We start from the raw sequence: 5,084 nt of genomic DNA on the forward strand, positions 1-5,084 counted from the left end.
GGGAATTTGGGGCTGGGGACAGGGAATTTGGGCTGGGGGCTCCGTGGTGCTGCTCCCAGTGGACACAAACGCGTGCTCCTCGCAGCGCTGTCCCTCTCCGATGAGATTTTAGAAGCGGTGTTTTCTCCCAAGCCGCGTCCTCACTCCTAAAATGCCTCCAAGCAGGAGATAAGTGCGTGTGGGGGACGGAAGCAGTGAGCAGATAGATGAGTGATTAGGTCATTGGGATGAGGAAGGAGGGTGGGTTTTCTTCTTTTTTCGCCGAGCTCCCTTCTCGTTTCTCGCTGATCAGATTCCCTGCGAACACGGAGGGCTGAAACTGCGTAAGTAAAGGAAACAAAACTGCACAGACGGATAGAGCTGCGGAGCTGGAAGGAGCAGCGAAGAAGAGAGAAGTCTGAACTGAAAGTATATGTGGTTTCGGGGAATCTGAATCACGCAGTATTACTTTCACTTTTTCTAGGCTTGTATTTCCTATGAACAAACCATCGGGGAGATAGAAGTTGTGATTTAGATAATGTCTTGCAGTCTTTGGGAGAACACATTCTGCAGGAGGGGGAATCCTTTCGGCAAAGGTCGCGCTCCCCGAGCCCAGAGCTTTCCCCGCTGCCCACGTCCACATTGTTTCTGCTGGGAATGGCAATTTTGGGCCTTTTCCTGCGGATTTTTCATAGATTTGGGTGACCACCCCATGTAAAATGGAAGCACCGATAGGAACCCCTCCTTTCCTTTTTCCTGTAGCCCTGCTCAGACCATTCTCTGTTAGCATGGTAGTGGTACAAAGTGTGTGGTCTTTCAGCTCTGACTAATGCGTTTTGTGCTGTGTGACTGAAAATGTCTCGTAGTCTGCCAGGGCTGACTGAGGGTTGTGGAATGTGGTGCCTTTTCTCTGATTTATTTTTTTTTTTCTTCCCTTTTTATATATATATATATATATTTTATTTCAGTAGAAATGTGCAGGCAGCTTGTTGAGAAAGCTCGGGATGCAGGGGAAATGCTTGTGCCTTGTGGAATGCGGCTTCCCCTGGGAGACCCCAGCCAGGCGGGCAGTGAATGAGCAAAGTGGGAGAATGAGAAAGGGAGGAGGCAGGGACAGATAGGAAAGAGTGAGCGAGGAGGAAGGAAGGAGGTGGAAACGGAGGGGCCCGTTTCCCTTTTTTTTCTGAAGCAATGACAGCTGTTTCTGTCCTGCCTCACATGACAAAGTGCTGTGGAGAGGAGTATTTAAGCTGGAAGCCAGTGAGTAAGGGTGGTCAGCTGATTATATTTTAATTTCTTTCCAGGCTTTAGTCAGGTGATCCCTGATGAGTAGCCAGCCCACCAAGAAGGGACTGCAGCACACAGGTAAGAGAGAAGCTGTGTACTCTTACATGGGGGGGTCCAGGGAAGAAGGTAAACATCTCTAACATTGTTTGAATAGTTTAGAAAACAAAAAAAAAATCCTGACTTTCTTGGCTATGTAACACTGTGATTGTCTCTTTCAATGCTGCTACTTCTGCTATTCAGTCTTGTTCTCGATTTTTTTTTTTTTAATCTGTCTTTAATTAGAAGCTTTATTGAAAAAAAAAAAGAAAAACCCAATTGTGTGGTGTTAAATATAGATCTGGGTATTGCATGAATATTGCATTTTGTTACATTTTGAATAAAATAACTTTCCATAATGCAAGTGTGTCAAACTCATATTTAGAGGGGAATTCCCAAATACTTGAACTATGAGTCATAAAAAGTTAAAGGACCAGTACAACAGTTCAGGATAAAAACTCCGTTCAGCCTTGGGCAGCTGCTTTTGTACACATTGGTAGTAAAATATGTCTTAAAAAAACCCCCAAAGATTCACAAAGCTGAAGCTCTTTAAACTCTGCTGACCACAACCTAAAAGATAGGTGGCAGAGATGAAACAGATGACTGGGGAGGAGGATTGTGCAAGTGCTCTTGGTTTCATGCATCTTTTCATTCATTGTGTCTAACAACCTGGTGAATGAGTCTTCTTATGTGCTGAGGGTGCTTCAAAGGGCTCTGATTCCTTAATTCCTGTTTTATAATGTCTTAGCAAGAATACAGACTGAAAACCAGGAATAAGTGCACTTACTCTAAATGCAGGAGTACAGAATAAAAATGCTGGGTGAGTGTGACAGATAAAAGTGGGATTTAACTATTTTTATGTCTGGCTATTGTGCCACACTCTCTTCTCTTTAAACAAAACTACACTAAATTTTCTTCCTTATTGCTGTTTTTCCTTACTAGAAGAGCTCAGATACTCTCTGAAGTTCTGAATTACTCCTGTTTAAAAATGTGTTCAGAGTTTTCTAGGATGAAAAAGGCAGGCAAGTCTTCCTAGCTCCCACCTGCAGCTCTGAAAAATTCCTCGTGGTCTAGGGTTGAAAACTTTATTTTCAAAACCTGCCATACAAATTTCCATGTTTTCCTGGTAACACTGCTCCTGCTCACTAATTTGCAGTATTTAAATAAAAACTACTTGAGCCATACTTTTTTCTAAGAGGCTGGTGTTATACACAAGAGTAATAAAGATGTGTGCCTTTCCAATTCTTTGTTTAATTTCATGATGTTTCTCTTTTTCTCACTGTTAAAAATTCTCTACTTGTGACAAGCTGGCTGTGGGATGTTGGTATTGTGTTATAACAACAACTGGTTCTTAGATGCCCAGATATCCTGAGGTTTGGTCTGGGGGAGACCCTGGAATGGGGCTGTGGGATAGGTGGAGGAGCTTTTCTGTTGGCTTCAGTGGGCTTTTATCATGTGAAAACCTGAGGAAACACCCAGGTTTGAGTGGAAACCTGGGAGGGGGATTGCAAAAGTATGGGAAGCATCAGAGAGCTTGAGGGTAACAGTGGATTTACAGGAAGGGATAAGAGCTGTGAAGTTGGGTTTTGCACTAGATCATGGCACAGAGCGCTCTTCAGTTTCAAATAATCCTTGGCAATAGTTCTCCACTGAAGGTTTTCGAGACGTGCTTTTTCCCTTCTTGTGGGATGGGAGGAGGAGAGGTTTCATGAGGTGAGGAAAGCTGTGTGGAGTGAAACAGTGTCAGGCAATAATGGTTCTGGATAGCAGGGATTGCTCTGAAGGGCTCCTCTGCTTGCCATGAGGACCAACAACGAGGGCACTTGGTGTTCAGTCCCCCCTTCCCAGTAAGAACTGGGAATTGCACGGGCTTGGGGCTCTGGAAAATGAGGCAATAACCCTGAAAGTACCCCAAGTTCCTGCAAGCCGTTCCACACTGGCTTCATCTTAAGCAAAGCAATCTTTTATGAATGGATGCAAATCTTCTTAAGCTCCTTGCAGTTGTCCTCAGGGGAATTCCTGGCAGGTGGGCTTGTCTGGGCTGCACGCTGCAGAAATGCTGCCAGGGCACACGCAGGATCCCAGCGCTTCACGTCCTCACACAGGGCTGTTGCTGTGAAAGGGGGTCAGACATGTGCAACTGGAGTGGGTAAAAACTTTCAGAGAGTATAAGAGTATTCATTTAGAGTATTCATTCTTTTTTTTTCTTTTATTTTCCTTAGTTGGTAATTTTCTGGGGTTTTTTTTGTCTTGTTGCCATTTTTGGGTTTTATTTCCCTTGTTTTATAGAGTTTAACCTATTGATTATCTGTGACCACTAGCATCTTTAATAATGTAGAATGTCTAGTTCAAATATATCTCAGAGACAGGAAATGTTTTACTTTCAGGTCTATTTCTGCCTTTTCACTTGTGTTCTTAATATGTTTTCGTCTGAAGAGGGGGATTTGTTTGAAATATTCAAGTGCAGTTCCTAGATTTCCACTTATTGACATGAGAATCTCTCTTTCACATAACTTCTGACTTGTGATCACTTTAGGTCATGTTTATTTAACCCTGGCAATGCCTAATGATCATGATTGCCTTGAACATCAATAGGAAAAAATAAACAACTTGCCCTGCAAATGAGGAACTGATTCTATGTATATGGCATTATAAAGGAGAAAATCTGCAGCACATAATTTTCCTTAGAGCAGTGGAAAAAGAATCAAGTTTAACAGCTGTACTGAGTAAACTTGCAAGAACATGAGCTCTTAACACCTTTAAATACAGAGATGCTTACTTTCATAAATAAAATTGGTCTAAGAATGTCAAAAAATTCCAGAAAGTTGAATCACAGTATTTTAATGGAATATTTATTATAATGTACTGTTTTACTATGCATTTTATCATACAGTGTTATGATTAACTTTGGAAAATAATTTTTTGTTTTGTTTTGCTTGTTGTTACTAGATAGAGGGCTGACCCTGCTGTTACTCATTTAGTAAGATCTGTACATTTTAGGGCTTAACCTGACACCAAAACAGTCATTACTTAAGTGCTACATCCCACTTGTCTTGCAGTTGGACAGCGCTTCAGCTGCTTAAAACCAAAACCCTTCATTCCCCTCTTTCCTAGTTATGAGCACAAACATCTGAAATGGGATTTTCCACTCCTGCAGCACTAAAGAAGCTCAGACCTTTTTGGTATTATTCACACGAATCTCTGAAGCTCCACTTGCATACTGACACTCGGACAACCCCGTGAGGTTTCAGTGTGGCCTGGTGGAATCCTCCAGGTGCTTTTGGGGTGCTCTCGGGGGGTTTTTGATGCTTTTTGGTCTCGGGGGGTTTTCGATGGTTTTTGGTCTCGGGGGGTTTTCGATGGTTTTTGGTCTCGGGGGGTTTTCGATGGTTTTTGGTCTCGGGGGGTTTTCGATGGTTTTTGGTGCTGGTTTGGCTCCAGAGTTTGGGCATTTGGGAACGGGAGGGGCAGTGCGGCTGTCGCCCTCCCGTGGCAGGACACGGTACTGCAACGCTCCGCGGGCTCGGGGGCACCGCAGGGGGACAAACCAACCTCGAACTCCATCGTTTCTCTGCCTTTTTTATTCTTTCACCCTCTGAAAACGAAAAAAGAGACTGTTGGAGGCAGCTCCAGCAAGTTCAGTGTTTCTCGCTCCCTAGTTTCTCGCTTTTCCCTGGTACGATGGAGAGGGACTTTTTACAAGGGCGTGTTGAGACAGGAGGAGAGGGAATGGATTCAAACTGAAAGGGAGCTTGGATTAGGCAATAGGAATAAATTCTTTA

At 43.4% G+C, this 5,084-nt stretch overlaps 1 long non-coding RNA gene across 1 annotated transcript in view; it reads left to right on the top strand.

The window, feature by feature from the left end:
- LOC117243873 overlaps positions 1 to 2,486 on the top strand; it is a 37,385-nt gene extending 34,899 nt beyond the window's left edge. Inside the window, exon 2 of the long non-coding RNA XR_004495816.1 lies at positions 1,284 to 2,486. This is a non-coding gene — a long non-coding RNA (uncharacterized LOC117243873). The remainder of the gene's footprint in view (positions 1 to 1,283) is intronic.
- Positions 2,487 to 5,084: the final 2,598 nt, after the last annotated feature.

Source organism: Parus major, chromosome 1 (genome assembly GCF_001522545.3).
Source record: "Parus major isolate Abel chromosome 1, Parus_major1.1, whole genome shotgun sequence".
In the NCBI taxonomy this organism is placed as follows: domain Eukaryota; kingdom Metazoa; phylum Chordata; class Aves; order Passeriformes; family Paridae; genus Parus; species Parus major.